General features: G+C 40.4%; 1 protein-coding gene across 1 annotated transcript in view; it reads left to right on the forward strand.

The window, feature by feature from the left end:
• The first annotated feature begins 4,829 nt into the window (after positions 1–4,829).
• Positions 4,830–17,252, forward strand: part of st6gal2a (ST6 beta-galactosamide alpha-2,6-sialyltranferase 2a) — a 31,544-nt gene continuing 19,121 nt past the window's right edge. The window contains exon 1 of the mRNA XM_026295323.2: positions 4,830–5,002. The gene's annotated coding sequence lies outside the window, so the exon portion shown is untranslated. The remainder of the gene's footprint in view (positions 5,003–17,252) is intronic.

The following is a 17,252-nucleotide window of genomic DNA, read 5'->3' on the forward strand; positions in this document are numbered from 1 at the left end:
CCAGATGTTCAGATATGGTTTTATCTGTAGCAGAAAGCTTTGACTGCTCTCTGATTTATTTCAATCACACAGTTATGAGTCTCCATGATTACGCAGGTAGCGATGATTAGGGTCAGGCCGGTGCTGATGTTTTGATTTGAAAGCACAAACCAAAAGCCTAATGTGAACAGAAAACAGCAGAATAGACTTTGGTGCTGGCCTTATCCAACCTTTTCATAGCTTCATAGGTGGCAGAAGGAGTTTATTCTTCCTGAAGAGAGAGTTGTCTGTGAAGATTCTCAGTCGTCCAGGTGAAGTTATCTAGAGATTGAAGTCACCACTCATCCGAGTAACTTCACCAGTATGAGAAAAAGCTGGTATGGAACATTCAGTTTATCTTCCAGGTTGGTTTCACTCCACCCCTTCCCCTACAGGCTCACTAGGTGAGCTATGTAAATCAGATGAGAGTTGTTAGACCCACACTCCTGAGCTGGTCTCACTTCACACCTTGCCTGAATAGGCTTGTTAGGTGAACAAAAGTAGTTATGAGTGAAGTTCTACTTTTACACAACATTAAAAGTGATGGCATGAATGACCAGGATATTAAAGGAAACGTTGCTTGAAGTCAGATTATGTTTTAACTATTAAAGAGGTATAAGGAAACCTAGATTTCCTAGTAGAGGCCTGTCAAGCTTCTGGTTTTGCAAAATTCCCCAAGCAGTAGTCTATAGTAATATCACAAATACTGTGGCTTATTTAGCTTTGCAAAAACAAAAACATAATCGAAAGTGCAAGGAATGATTTTCAGGACAACAGAAATGAACAGTAAAATCACCACACAGCAAAATCTGCTCAAATGCTGATAACATAAATGAATTAAACACTTTGGACTGCCCCAGTGTAGGATGTACATAGTTACACACCTATCTACAGTACTGTGCAGAAGTTTTAGGCACTTTAGATGTTTTAGATCCTCATCACACAATACCATCAGGTGTCAGATTGATCCCAGGTTCATGGTGCAACCTGTTGTGCAAGACAACAAGCCCATAAAGGACCCATTCGAATTTATGAAGCGCTATTTTCAGAGGCAAAAAGAACCAGGAGTCCTGCAGCAGATAAGCCCAACAGAGCCCTAATCTCTGCAGAACCTACAGAACTGCAGCATAGGAGGGGAGTGCTGCAAATACTAATTTGATTTTGGTTTTGCTGCCTTTACTGCAGTATATATGAAGGTAATTAATAAATGAAAAAACTTTTTATGTAATGTATATTAGAAGGATCCCCTGTGTTTATTTAAGTGCCTAAAACACTTGCATAGTACTTGTTGTTCAAACATAGTATCTTAGCTTTACTCCAAGGACATGACTTGTTAGCTTACAGTATGTTTTATGGGGTTATTGGTTCTGTTAGAAAAAGTCACGTCAGTCATGGCTGTGTCTGACCTCTGCTTAAAGCATTTTCCCTTGTAAAAGTAAAGCATAGAGTTTGAAATGACTAACAATACCATGCTGCATGTCTAAGTAGGCTTTTTAATGTATGCACCCAAACAGGGTTATGTTGAATAAATGAAATAGCAGTCTAATCTTATCTAATCTTTTTTATTTTACTCTGGTATAATAATAAAGTTAATATAAGAGCTGCAGGACAATTTGAATTTCCCCCATGGGGGATGAATAAAGTATCTATCTGTCTATCTAATACAACTAACTGACTATTAGCAGAATGCTGACTTTGCTAAAAATTGTAATATACACATACTGTGAGTATGTGTACACATACTACACACAAATGTATGCTTCATCCATCGTAACACACTTTCTCACATGAGGTTATGTACCTTTTGCCCTCATAGCTAAATTCCTTCTGCAGGCATCTGCTACAAAGGCTGCTGTATAATAAAGTGTGCTGATTGACATGCACCTGGACAATGGTGAGCACCTGAGTCCAGTGTGCAACAAAGGGCTGCTGACCTGCTGTTGGGATGACTGTTGGAGACATCTCAGTGCAGAGGTCTTAACATATTGCCCTGGGTGAGAAACACATTTCCCACAGCCCACTCACATGCTCCTTTTTCAGTCACAGTCTGAGCACACCAATGAGTTTGTGTGAGTCATCTGCCTCCAAATGCCCTGTTATTGAGCTTCGCTTTGAAGAGAACAGCATGTGCACAATGGAGCCAGTACCTCTGGTTGCATTATTTTGAGATATTTTTTAGGAGATATGTGCACAGTCCCTTATGCATATTTATCCTGACGCTTGTGTGTTTGTTTGTTTGTGGATATTTTTTAGGAAATGTTGCACCTTTATAAGTCTCCTTCCTCTTTCATCTGCAAGGCCATCTGAACATCCACTGGAGTTTTAAAGGTTAAAACAGTTTACTTTCTAGTTGGTCTTATGATTCACAGACAGCTGGTTAGATATCTTTGTGTTTTGATTTATTATTCATTGGCACATTTGGTCGTGCAATAGTAATTGCAGCATGCAGCAACAGTGCCTGCATCTGATGGAGCTCAAATGAATAAATAAATCTAGATGGTGGAGCCATTTGAACGTGTGACATTTACTGATGAGGCAATTAAGAAAGAAGCGCACAAACGTATGACCCGCATTACACTGGCTGATCCCAGCACTGCACAATTACAGCTATGTCTCTCTTTGACTCTTGCTTTCTCTCTATCTCCCAAACACATACACAAACACACACACACACGCGTGTTCATTAATTAAACAGACAAACATTCATACTTCAACTATTACCTGTTACACACTTTCTTTGCTCCAGCTGATGTCCTGGACAGTGTTTAATCAGGGTGATGGTTGATTGCTCTGCAGCAGAAGGTCATTTCACTGAACTGTTCCATGTTTTGCATTGTAGCACTGCAGTGCTCTCTTTTTTAATGCACATACACACAAACACACACACACACACACACACACACACACACACACACACACACACACAAAGCCTCCATCTGCAAAAAACAGAAGGGTAGCTCAACAACACAAATCTATTTATGAGATTGGACTATGCTCTCCATCATTCATGCTCACAGTCATATTAGCAAATGCACCAAAACTACATTTAGGTGAAAACTCTAACAGTTTTAAGCATTATTATGGGACCAAAGGTGAGAGCCATGTGACATTGTTCTGCAGCAACCAAATCAACCTACAGGGAGTAGGTCAGAGTTGTTACAGTAAGGCTCAACCTAACATCAGACTGTTTTTTGCTCTGACTGAAGATTATTTCTTTTAAACATAATCACAATTGCTCCCTAACTTTAACCATGCTGTTATTATTATACTCATGATAGTATTCTAACCTTTTGGCTTTCTATTTCTAGGTTCACCTAAGATCATCATTTAGAAGCTGCAAAGTTCACTGACTCCATATCACCCTGACAGTTACAGTAAACTGTCACACAGGTTTCAGTTCCCAGTCACTGCACCAAAGTTTTGAAGCTCCAGCCTTCTGTTTGATAATCTTATGTCTTAGGAGCCAAAAGCAAACATACTTTTACCTGTAGGAGTTTAATGCTTATAAGTGGGTGTGTGAATTCATTTTTGTCATTATTATCACACAAAGTGCCCCGAAATAGATGCTTAAAGCAGTGCCATCACATCTGAAATTTGAAGGCCTCCCATAAGAGTACACATCAATAAATGATTGTTTTTTAAATTATCATTTTAGGGTTGAAGTACTAAATGAATAACACACAGTTGACTCGAATTCATTCATTAAAGCAGTAAATTAACTCGCTTTCTTGTTGAAATAGACGTGTAAAGAAGGACATGTGATTCCACCCATTGGCAAGATGCACTGGAGCATCTTGCTGCCATCAGTGGCTTCAGAGTTGAGCCCTGGTAGAAGTTGCTTAGATTTAAACCACTTTCAGATCTGTTTGGTAAATACAAGGCTACAGCCAGCAGCTTACCACAGCCAAAGTCATGACGCCACATCCAGTCGAGACTTCCTTCCATTTCACTACATTTCAGAGGGAAATATCTTCTGCTACATTTATTTTAAAACTTTAATTACTAGTTCCCTTTTTGGATTCAGATATATAATACAAAATGCACTATAATCATAAAACCCAATTAATCCTCAGTAGAAAATCCACAACTACCCCAGCGGTATGTAAAGTATTTCAAATCCTAAAGGCATATGTTAGTTCGCTCTAACTTTACCAGCTGTCATTGATAATATGTCAATAAATATATAATTCAATTCATATGATGTGTACTTCTTGTACTATTCTGTGGTATTTACTTTACTTACAATAATTCTGTATTTAAATAATCTATGTACATATTGTGTGAATTGTTGTGACAAGCACACTGGCAGTCACATTCCTCGTGCGTCCAACATACGTGGCAATAAAAGCGGTTCTGATTCTGATTCTTCCACCCCTGGTCATTTCCAGCAGTTTCTGTAATTCAGTGTGTCATTAAGCATTTTGTCATTGGCCTTTCTGAAAACAGGAACTGACAGCAGCTTTACTTGAAACTAATGAAATCCCGGCACATCTAAAGTTCACTTACTGACATATTACCCTGTTTTTAATGTTTTATTAAAAAAGGAAGAAAGTAGATCCGCTTATGATGGTCCTATTTTAATTAACTCTTGTTTGAAGTGATCCTAGCTGTTGGGAAATAACCAATTATCTCCTTCCTTCCTTAACTGTGCAAATGACACACTTGCTGTTTTCAGGAAGGTATCAAATTCATTACCCACGTACCTTCCCTCCTTCCCTTCCCTCCTCCCTTCCCTCCATCCTTTCCTCCCGGCCATAAGCCACCTCGCTGCCTGACTCCGCCCCTCAATTTCAGACGTGGATGTGAGAAAAAAGGCCAGCAACAATGTGACAGACAACACAGCCCCGCCGCTCCGGTAAGCGTAGTAGTGGATATCTCCACAGTGAAGGGAGAGTTCAGGCGAGCCAAAGCAACACGGAGCAAAATGGACCTCCGGACCGGAGCAGCAGCAGCAGCATCCAGCGAGGACCGACACAGTTTTTAGGTAAGGCTTTGTTCGCTTTGCGCAGCATTTCCATACAGATATCCATTTACTGCTTCAGAGCGCTTTGTGCAGGACGCGGAGCAGCGCAGGGGCGAAGACGTTCATGCACGATGTTTGGTGAAAAGGGTTTATTATTCCGGATGCTTTTAGACCAAACCTGTGGAAAATATAGTAGGGAGCCTTTTGTCTTCGTTACTTTGCCGGATCAACCGTGTTCATCGCAGGAAGCGCATTTAAACAGCAGCGCAGTTATTCACCGCGCGGCTCTTTGAGGTTTGGTTCAGAAACACTGGTTAATAAACATGAGAGGGATTTTTGACACATGCAGCGCAGTTCAGTGTGTATCACTTAATGAGGCTCTCGGCTGGGTGCCATTGAGTCCTCTTGGGGAAAATCAGGTTTCTCCACAGTGAGGAGTTCATTCACAGCTCCCAGTGAAGCCAGGCCTGCACACTGCTCTACAACTTGTGAAGATGTTAAGAAGACATTAGTCATTACACATTAGAGATATCCCATTAGTATTGTTCCTTTGGCACTCAGTTCTTGTGAAACAGCTTCATGCACATAGAGTACCCAGATACTAGACAGAAAGCCCAGATTGCCATGTTACTAATATGCAGGCATCATAATGTGCCATTTTGGATGATCAGAGACATCATGTAAAGTCCATCCATAGTACAGTGATATGCACATTGCATTGAGAGTTAGTGGCACGATCTGCTCTCGTGCATGAGAAATGAAAGCAGCAGTGTTGTCGTGTTATGTGTGTCCCCCTAACCACACTGGCAGATCTGCTGCTGTACCTTTTCTCAACTCTAGCACACTTTAGCAGCATTTTCATTAGTAACACTGAGATGTGATCTCAGCTTTGGAACCATCCATCCATCCATCCATCCATTTTCATTACCAGCTTATTCCTTAACCAGGGTCACGGGGATCTGCTGGAGCCGATCCCAGCTCTCTTTCAGGTGGAAGGCGCTTTGGAACCAAAAGCTTTAAATTAAATGCAAGTCTGTGATGTACTTAGTCACCTTCACATCACAACATTGAGGGCGGTGAACGCATTTAAAAGCAGAAGTAAATATACAAGCATCAAGGGCAGTGACAGTAAATTTCAGTGGAGTGTGATTTCTTTGAAGTTTTGTAAGTTTTCACATCAGCAGCAGTGAAGTGGAAGTTTGTCGTTGTGAGCCGTTGAGACGTATTACAATGTCACCCACGCACATCACCTTCAAGAAAAGCGAGTGGAGAGTGGACTGAAAGTCATTACAACCAGAATACTCATGCTTGTTTGTAGAACTGTCTCTGTGAGGACACTCATTTGCATAATGTATTCCTTAGTCCCTTAACCTAACCTCGACAATCAGAATAAATGCTTAACCCCTACCCCTACCTTAACTCTCATTATAACCTGAACCCTAAAGCTTTAACCTTCAATTTGTCCTTTGAAAGTGTGTTAAAAAGTGAGCTCTGGCCAAAATGTCCTCACTTCCATGGTACAAAACTCAGAGCTGTCCTCACAATGTACAGCATTCAAGTGTACATACACACACACACACACACATGCACATCAATACTTCCCAGTAGTCCACTGAAGTCAGAGGTATGTGTATGTTCTTTGTTTTTGTCTTCCCTGTGCAGCATAACAAGCACAGGGAAGTAAATACAAGGTTTCTCTCCGGGTTATGGGGACAGAAAAATGTCATTTTGTTCGTATGTGCCGCTGCTGAATAATTATGTGATCTATGGTTTTCAGAGCTTCTGGGAGGTTATGACAAGGACAGATATTAGATTTGTGTTTTTAAGCACTGTATACGGTATAGAGGCACAATATAAAAATCTAAAGCTATTTTTTATCCATTACTTTTTATTTAATAGTAAGTGAATTATAGATGTTGCCACCAATGCAACTGGCATTATGATCATGCTAATGGACAGATTTGTTAAATGCATATACACCCCACCGGTGTATGAAAGGGCTGTGACTCTCACAGAACTTCTGCATTAGCTTTTACACATAATTGTCTAACTACCGCTGCACACAGTTTGGCAGCTCTTTGTCAGTGCAGCTGGCTATTTATTGTCTTGAATAGGGTGCACTCCCTAACCATGTTCAGACATAGCACAGGTGTGTAGGAGAGCAGCTTTCTTTGTGTGCACTAATAATATTCCAATATGAAGCTTTTATCCTGCCGTGGTGAACCGCCCCACAGCAGACTTGCAGCCATGTTCGCACACAGACGCTGTTTTCAAGCTCACAAATTTGAACTGATGCAAGATTTTGAGTCTTTGTCAGGAAAGTCCAGGTGAACACAAAATAAGCTACTACTGCATAAACAGACAAAATGATCTGGTATGAATCATACAAGATAAAATCTATTTCTAAACATTAGTATGCACAGATAAAAAACAATCTGAAAGAAAAGGATGGTGGAAGAGACCACACTGGTCTAAAATCTCTGATAGGTGTTCAATTCAGTTGACATCTGTGAAGGCCACAGCATATGATTCACACTATTTTCATAATCATCAAAACATTCAGTGACCCCTGAGCCATTGTCATCCTGGAAGAGACCACACCCCTCAGGATATAAATGTTTCATAGGATAAAGGTGATTACTCAGAACAACTTTGCATTGATTTGCAGTGACACTTTCCTCTGAGGGCACAAGCGGACGCAAACCATGCCAGCAAAGTACCCCCCACTGCATAACAGGGTTATCTGATCCCCTTACTGCAGGGGTCAGATATTCAGGTTTCTCCTTAAATTTATCACCCATCTGTATTTGTCACCGTCTCTAACAATCAACATTCTGCCTCAGTAAAGGCATATGCTTAACATACTGAGGCGATTCTGTATGTTAATGTTTAATTCTCAGTTTATCCATTCTTTGACAAGCTTTCTGATGATTGTGGAATGAATGTACAGAGCAGTGCATGTGGACAAGCAGCTGCAGTCGGTAAGAAGGGATAACAAGGTTAATTTAAAGTGACTCCCAATGCATCGGTTCTATGAAAATAGTGAGAATATTCATTCACACCTTATTGATCACATGCTTTCATTGCAAACACACACACACACACACACACACACACACACACACACACACCAATCACTGGCTTGAAAAGGAACTTTGCGGCTTGGTATTTTTTTTTTTTTTTTTTTTTTGTAGTTGCAGAATGACGATGAACAAATGTTCCTGTTCTAAAAATACTAACAGATGAAACGTGTAACTACTGTCAGTGATGACCCAGTATATGACTTAAACTAGTTAAAGCTTGACTGCTCTGATCAGCATAAGACCAGAGAAAGTCTGGGAGGGACAGGAGAGACATTCTCAATAAGTTTAATGTGGTGTATTAATTAACCTCACGGTTAAATTCGTTCAAAGGTGCATTCCTAGTTTTTTTTTTTCTTGTTGGCACATGATGTTATTAAAGGTGTTTTTCAAAAATATTGCTTTTTTTTTTTTTTTTCAAAATAGCTTATACATCTCTGCTGCCATTTTGAAGTTGAAGTTTTTTTATACAAGAGTTGCTGCTCCAAGTATGAATATCAGAACACTTGGTAAACTATAGTTAGGGCCCAGAGGTTGCAGTGTTTTGTTGCCTTGAGCTCTAAATGTATTGACTACTTTGTGTTTTCGAGTATTGGCTGCTGTGCACCTTTTGACCTTCACTATATATATATATATATATATATATGTTGGTTCACTGGAAAGTTGTGAACTCACTGTCATTTTCTAAGTTGATGACAAACTTGTTACTAACAAACAAAAAGCATAGGTAAAGTAACAATAACAACAGGACATAGGAGGAGTCAAGAGTTGAATATGTAAGTGCAGTAAAAACATGATACGGTCCGATGTTATTTACATTTTTTTTTTTTTTTTTTTTGCTTATCCAGCGTTTTCAGAGCTCTGTTATCTTTGATTTGCATTTGTGCATTTTAGCTCTGTTTTTGTTATTCAACCAGCGAAAAGATTTGGCTCTTTAGTTGCTAAATGCTCCACTTGTGTTAACCAATGAGTCACTAATTGTGTGTGTCTGCTGTTTGGTGCTGAGCAGGTTATGTGCAGTGGGTTTTACGAGCTTTTTCACTAAAAACAGCTGTCTGCTGTGGCTGAATATGACATTATGAGAGCAGTGAGAGTGAACCAAAGCAGTTAAGTCTGGCCAGGCTGCAAATAAATAAATGAATAAATAAACATAGGTTCATGCTGAGAGTGGCCATTTTTATACTGTAGTATTATCCTTTAACACATATTTTGAAAATATATTGATTAATGCCACTTGAAACAAAAAAATAATTTTGATTTATTCATATTGAAAATCCACTGGCAAGGATCTCACAACCTCCCATTAAGTGGCATTGGTCAGTACTTTAGCTTTTGAAGTTAAACCTAAAGTGCTTGTATAATTTAGATGTTCTATTTTAATCGGCTCCAGACTGAGTATGCAGCGATACAGTACAGAGGAGTGGTGGGACTGCATGGGGAGGCACTCTAGGAAGGTGGAGGTGTAATTTCAGATGCACACTAACCAACCAGAGCAGCAGTTATCTGAGCTCAGCCTTCAAAAGCAGCAGCGCTGGAGTCATCGAGACCAGCTGTGCCCCTCACTCCTGGCTGAGAGTGTGAGTGCTCAGGGGGCAGGATTCTCCATGAGAAACACATGGACATCCAGGGTAATTAGCTGCTGTTTGGGCACTTGTTTTTGAGTGTCTGATGATGTGTGGATCGGAAGGCTTTGCGTTTTATGTTGTGTCTCTTTAAAAGCAGACATGAGGTTTTTGAGCAGCTTATTGTGGCATAGTTTTAACAGCTGTGCTATATGTCTGAGATAGTCTGCTAATCTCAGGCTGTATTTAGAAGTGTCCATAGTTCAGACAGACTATAGAGAGGTTAAGCTGTCTGAACATTACTGTAGAGCTGTAGATAAGTCGACTTGTTTTCTGGGCATCCAGACATAAAATTTTTTCACATCAGCCAATGTGTGAAATGGTATTAGTGACTCCTTTCAGCATCATTTTTGAAGCATTAGCATATGTATTAACCTGTGAGATCTTCTCTAGTGTCTGGACTAGAGAAATGTCATCGCTTTGAGCTCTTGGAGTGAAAGGAAGCTTCCTCAGTCTCATTTATGTCTTTGTTTATTCTGTAATCATGCATGAGCACGAAATTTTGGATTAATCTATTCCCAACCAAATGGAGTGAGGGTTGCGGCGGGTTTGAGAGACTGAATAGTTATGTAGTCTGATAGTACAATCATTATGTTCGTTCAGTTTCCACATGAAAGGAAACAGATAGTGAAATGCACTTTAAGTGGACTTTCTCTGCTTTCTCACATTAAACCCCACAGTGGGCGTCAGCGCTTCCAGCTGTATTTATGGCCTATAATGTGAGGTGTAGAGCTGCATTTCCTTCAGAGGACCTTGCCTTTGGCAGGCTGTATTCAAGAGGTCTCTGTGCACCGTGAAAGCCTGTCATCAAGAACCGCTGCTCTGTGTGATTTATCAGAATACGATGTGCTTAGAAGGTCAGGATGATTCAACTCCTCCTGCCCCCCGTGTTTCATCAAATGTCCCTTCTTCTAAAGTGGAAAGTTAGTTTTTAAGCTGAACATTAGTACCACTTGTGTTTTTGTGACTGTAATTTGTGAAGTGCTTTTGGTGCTGTGTTGATTTTTCAGCTTTTAAATCTGCCTCCTGTCGAGGCATTAAACAGCTAGTCGATGTCTGATGACTTTCTCCTGTCCGTTACCCGCTATGAATGAGTTAGACCCTTGTTTGCACTCAAGGCCTTTGTCAGTAGTACTGGTTTTAAATGAGACACGTCCTCTGCTCTGGTAATAACAAGGCGCATGAACACTTCACATGGTACTGTGATTTGGAAAAAAAGCAAAGGGCTAATTGGTAGTTTGGTAGTGCAGCAACCTAATTCAAGTTTGTGTGTGTCCAGGTAACAGCACTGTATTATGGTGTGTGCACGCAGATGCGGCATGTGGACCCTGTTGTCTTGTCTCTGTATTGTGGATCAGGTGAGAATTTTCTATAGCAGATGGACCATGACAGGTGTGTGTATGTGTGTGAAAGACCTTCACCTCCTTGCACCTCATGGCCATTATTGGGTGTAGTTGCTTCTTTAGAGCAAGATTAATGAGTGTCTAAGCATGGCTTTGCAAAAATAGACATTTTTGCTCTGCTGATACAATCATTGCTGTGCTTGAAGGATGATAGCAGGGAACAGGATGGACCTAATCTGCCTCAGCGGGATCAGTCTTCAATGGAGTTAGTACTTTGTGGGATGACCTTGCTGGACCCGGTATTACAACAGCATGAAGCCATCCCTCATGAGTCTGATCCTGCTACCACCCAGTTAGAATCAGGATCAGAGACATCTTGCTTGTTTTTCTTTCATGGTTTCACAAAATAAAGCACATGTTTTGTTTTGTTTTGTTTTGTTCTGTGTGTGTGCGTGTGTGTGTGTGTGCGTGTGTGTGTGTGTGTGTGTGTGTGTGTGTGTGTGTGTGTGTGTGTGTGTGTGTGCGTGCATGCGTGTGTGTGTGTGCGTGTGTGTGTGTGTGAAAAGGATACCTCAGTATGCTGCACTGCTCCCATGTGGCCAAACAAAAAATGGTTACTGGTGCTTTAAATCTACAATTAAACCAAATATAATATTTTGCATTCATTATATGTAGAATCTGTTAGTAACAATAAATCAGCCATGCTGATATGCAATATACGATGTCAATATCTGTGTAAGTGTAGGCCAATAACAACAACAGTAATAATACATGTAGTGTCACCATTACATTCTTTGTCCACTGTCAGCTGTAAAATGTCCAGTTGTGTACACATCTTGGCTGCATGTGATGAACAGACTGATTGTTTGTTGTTTGGTTTCTAAACTAATAGGAAAAAGTGACACTTACTAGGGTCTAATTGATGAAAATGTCAGTTTAATTTTCAAATAAAAATGGCTACAATACAGTAAAATAGCTGTCTCCATTTCTCCCTCTCTCTCTCTATCTCTGTATTGCTGTCTCTCTATGTCTAACTATATCTGTCTATTTCACTTTAGGTGACGTGTTGAAAGCAGCACCATCTTACTGGTAGAGAGTAACATTCATCTTGACATTACGTTCAAGTCCCTGCAAGTTGATTTGGAGTTGGGCAAAACCGGGCATGCCTGGCTTTTTAAAGTGGCCTGCTGTGTCTCCATTTCAAGTCCTCATGCATGAGGGGAAGCAACAGAAATTTAATTAGAGTTTCATTCTATTTGTGCTTAAAGTTAGTGCTTTAGTTGAGGTTTTTAATGCTGGCCTGTACTTAGCTGTGCATGTCTCTCTTAGCTGTGCAGTCATGCGTTCACATGCTCTAGTGTGTATGATTGGCAGGCAGCTGGATGACTGGAATGAGCTGTCTCGCCTGCAGTATAGTCTCTGCTCCACATGCTAGGTGCCAGTGGTGAGAGGGCTGGTGATTTATTGCTGGTAGTAGGTCACATTTCCCCACAAAGACTGGCAGACAGATATAGTACAGTGACTGCACATACACATTTGCTCACACGATCTAGTGATGGATGTATTATTAATTCTGTTCTTTGCATGGGTGACAAATAGGTTTATAATGACTTCAGTTAGAAGAAACACACACAGACACAAACACAGTCGGTGTCTGCGCTTATATCTGCATGCACAGCACTACAACTGAATGTAGGTCACAGAAATAGGCAGATGTGGGGGAAGCAAAGAAGGTGAGCAGTGGACAGGAGGGAGGAAGCCTTTCATTATGTCATCATGTTGGAGCAGCAGCAGGATTAGGACAAGGGTATAGGGAGGGTTGGACCCTTGAATTTGAAGCTTTTGCCTGGGAAGCAAAGGGTAATAATTCTTCCATCCATCTGAGGAAACAAAGACATGTCATTAGCCATGTCCTCCTCTGCATTTTGCTTTTCTCCGACTGGCCCAGAAACCACAGCATTAGCAGTAAGGGCAGCTGTGAGCTACGACAAAGTTGGATAAAACCGTTCTATGTGATTGTTTTACACAACACGTCTTCTCTTAAACATCCTAAACTTTTTATTTATAGGAGCTTTGTTAGTCAGCCATTCAGTCTACAGGCTATTCTTAACAGATGTGCTTTGGGGTTTCAAAACGCTAGAGGTATAATTACACAGGGTGAAGTCTGATGTCCCAGACCGTAATAACATCATTGCCTCCTGAGGCTAAAGCAGGATGGACCTGCAGCAAGGGGTTCATTAAGTGAAGAAAAGGAGATGCAATTCATTTAGTCTGTGTATATGCTTCTTTCTTGAGCTCAGTTTTCTCACTTTTGCCCATGTCTAGTGAGTTCTGTCGTCCCTGTTCCAGTCACCTTTGGTCTTAACTGCAGTATCTCATCTTTTCTTGTCTGAGCGGTTGCAACACAATGAGAAAGAAAAGCACTTTGGGTTTCACAGTGAAAGCAAACTGTGGTTGTGTAAACTGCTGGTTAAAAGATGCCTAATTTCCATCTGTCTTATACATAGCAGGTTTATATAGTGAGATTAAAGGCTGCTTAGCACCCAGCACAGACACTTCTGTTTCAAACTACAGCATGTTTCTAATTGTCTTCCTCATGTAATAAAATTTATTTTTCTTACTTTTCATAAGAGGAGCACACAGTGTTTTTGCATGTATACCATGTTCTGTTCACATAATCCTCTGAGACTTAGCCAGAGATTCCAGGCAAGTTCACAGATAAATTCAGAAATCTAAAATGTCTCTCCTAACCACATAGTTCACACCTCTTTCTCTGTGCATCCACCAGTACTTAGTGAAATTTCTTTTTCTCTCTCCTTAAACCTCACAGTGATCTATTAGGTTGTAGCTGTAGTTGCTGCTTAAACTGCTGTAAGGTGAAGTTTTTAAGGAAGGCTGCTTTATTTATTTATTTTTTTTAGATGGAGAGCAGCGCCACTCTTGAGGACTCAATATTTTATGAGGAACAAGCCCTTTGGTCAGTGTTTTTATTTGAGAGAACATGCACACTTAGATCCTATGGCCACGCAGTGTGCAGAATAGAGGAGAAGAGCATGTTGACCTGCTGAGGCAGCCTCAGATCCTATCCATTGCCTTTCTTCTTCTTTTTTATGCTAAACACCACATATTAATCTTTATTAGCCTAATAACTATTTGCCTTTTTTTTTAAATACATGGAATATGTCCTGTGACCTGTGCATTTATTTTGTATTTTCTGTAAAACCCATGTGGCCTTTAGTTGCTCATATCCCAAGTATTTACTTCCTACAGTTTTTCAGGTTGGCTTTGATTAAAGCATTCATAACACGTCCTGTCCACCCTGGTTCCACAGCATGGTGTACTAAAGTGGACTGAACAAATTTCACTGCAGTGCTGTGTGGCCGTATCCCCTCAAGGCCTTTTCAAGCACTTACCTGGCAGCCAAATAGTGGCTGGACTTCAGTGCAGTCACCTCTGGCAATGCCTGTACTATAGACGCATCAAGTACGTTACAGCAGGCATCAGCAGCTCATGCTGGGTCACGAGGAATGTGGCTGCATAAAAACGAGATATAGCTGTAAATATTCTCTCTATGTTTGACTCTTTTCTGGTTCTGTTAGTAGAGAACTGAAAAATAGAGTTTCTTTTTGCAGGGTTTGCCTGACCTGAAGAGATCCAGGGTTATTATATTTTATTCATCAGGTATTTTTGTTTCAAGCAATAAAATAACTCACATTAGTCTCATATGTTGACTGACAAAATGGAAATAAATTGATGCAGTTGCCTGTGCACTTCAATTAAGATCAAATGTTTTTGTCATTGAATGAATCAAGAAATATTGAAATGGGCAATGGACAAAACAATATTTCTGCCTACAAGCAGTAAAGTCTAATGCTAAAGGTGCTTTGAAGCCATTATATATCCAGTGGAGGCATCATATATCCAGAAAGAACAACACAAACAAGACTGTACCATGCAGGAAGATAAGTGTTTTGCACTTTGTGCTCTCAGATGCTGCCTGAGGAAGGTAGCTTTGGCCTGGCAGCTTTTTCCTTTGGTTTGATCAGACTGTAATGTTCAGCTTTCTTTGAGACTATTTTGGAGAGACATGTGGGAGGTATCATTTTACTTCATGGTCGTTTTGGAGGCAAAGATTACTGACATTGTTGAAGTCTATTGAACTAGCTGAGGTTTTTCTATCAGTGAGGGTAGTTAGACATTGATGTAGGTGAGGAAGAAATAATAAACGTCTAGACATTACAGGCAGACATTTTAGTGATGTGACAAACACCAACAGAAGCGTTCAGAAAATTAGATTCACTTAGAAACTCGAGAGAAAAACTATACTGAAGCCCTGGTAACATCACTGAATCAATAGTTGTGTTATTAGTTTTGTAGTCCAATCATTGATCATGTTTCTGATATCAAATACTGAGGTCTGAGGCGTCGCCACTGATGATGGTTTATAGGTGCAATGAGGCCACAGTCGTGAATAATAGTCATCTGTAATGATAAATGCCACTGTTTGGCACCATTCTTTTCATTGGCAGCAATAATGAGTGAGAATCAGTATGTAAACAAGGGATTCAGGCTCCATAAATATCTATGTCCATTTATTGCTGATAAAAACCAATCTATGAGTAAAATGGAAATTATCCAGTCTCATCCCATGCAGATGTTTTTAAAAATAAATGGTGCATTATTTGAATATCACGTACCTCGTCATTATTGCTAAAGCTCCCACTGCCTTACTGTTACATATTGTATTTTGCTCTTTACAAATCTATGCTCTATGTTAGACTCCTTTGTTCATCACTGTCTCCTGCTAACTCCCACTAAGTCATTTAGTTGTCTTTTGCTGTCTGGCATGTGCCCCGTTTTTACATTTCCTGTTTTGTACCGTTTCTTTGTGTAGCCCTCACAAGACTAGCTCTGTCCTCCACCCCCGCCTCTCCATCTGTGCCACACGTTTATGTCGTTTCACCAGATTTACTCAAGCACACATCCTGATTGCTGCCAGGTGAGGCAAGCGTAAAGCAGGCACACATGACGCGGTGGAGGACCCATACGCACAACCACATTGGGCGTCTGGGGAGCAGTGGTGCATATAGATACATTTGCATATGACATTTCTTTGCTGATATTATCATTGGACAGCTTTTCCTGTTTGTTCTCTGTTTTTCTGTGTCTGCTGCTGTTATTTCCAGGCGTTAAATGGTGTGGTGGACATGTCAAAACTGCTGCACAGGGGATTACTGTCTGATACCTGTCCAACCTGTCTATGGGCTTAATCCCTAAGACAGAACATAAATTTAGACAGAACAAATTTATAGTAAGTAATCAGATTGTGTGTATTTGTGCAGATGTGTGTTTTCAGGAGGCTTTGCGTTAGTTTTCATCGAGGATTTTCATTCTCCCGTACTGTCTCTAGTCCCTGTGGCCCAGTTTCTTCCTGCTGTTTTCCTCCTGCTTGACCCAGGTCATTGGATGGGCTTTGGCCTCCTATGTGGCCCCAGGACGGGAGGTCTGGATGTCTGGGTGTATGGGGAGGGGGGATCACAGGGGTTCTCAAGCTCCTCCCTGTTGCACTCTATAGGACCCAGCAGCCACAGAGAGAGGAAGTTGTAATTAGGACTAGAGGAGGCTTAACGCTCAGGAGCTTTTTTTTTTTCCCTCTTCCCTTGCTCTAACAGTCTCTTGAGAGAAATGCTCCCACATTAAGCGACCAAAACTCATAATTACGTGTGGCTGAGAGGATTGTAGTCCTCTGATGTGAGGCAATTTACTGCTTCATTTATTCACCTTCATTGCTGTATATTTCATTCCGTGAACCTAACGTGTTATACACCAGAGTATTATCCAAGCTGCTGCAAAAATAAATCAAGACTGATAATGATGGTGTGTTATATTTTTTAATGGTTGTTACGTAACAGTTAAAGAAACAAAGGTGTGTTGTAACATGTGAGTCCAGGTTTGCATAGAAATGTCTAAGTCATGGTCTGTCTCAGCGAGCCAACAGAGCCGTGGTTGATACAGTGTTGACAGCAGACTATACTAAAATAATTTTTTAAAAAAGCGATCAGAAGAGCTAATTATCTTTTTTTTTTTTTTTTTTTTTTTTTACATAATGCACAGAACTGTGCAAAGTATAATAAGCATTGTAAAAACAATGACACAGCTTCTTTTGTTTGTCACTTAAAAGCGCAGTAAATAGAAAAATACTGAATCATGTCAGTATGTGTTGTGA

This window comes from Mastacembelus armatus, chromosome 21, assembly GCF_900324485.2.
Source record: "Mastacembelus armatus chromosome 21, fMasArm1.2, whole genome shotgun sequence".
Classification (NCBI taxonomy): domain Eukaryota; kingdom Metazoa; phylum Chordata; class Actinopteri; order Synbranchiformes; family Mastacembelidae; genus Mastacembelus; species Mastacembelus armatus.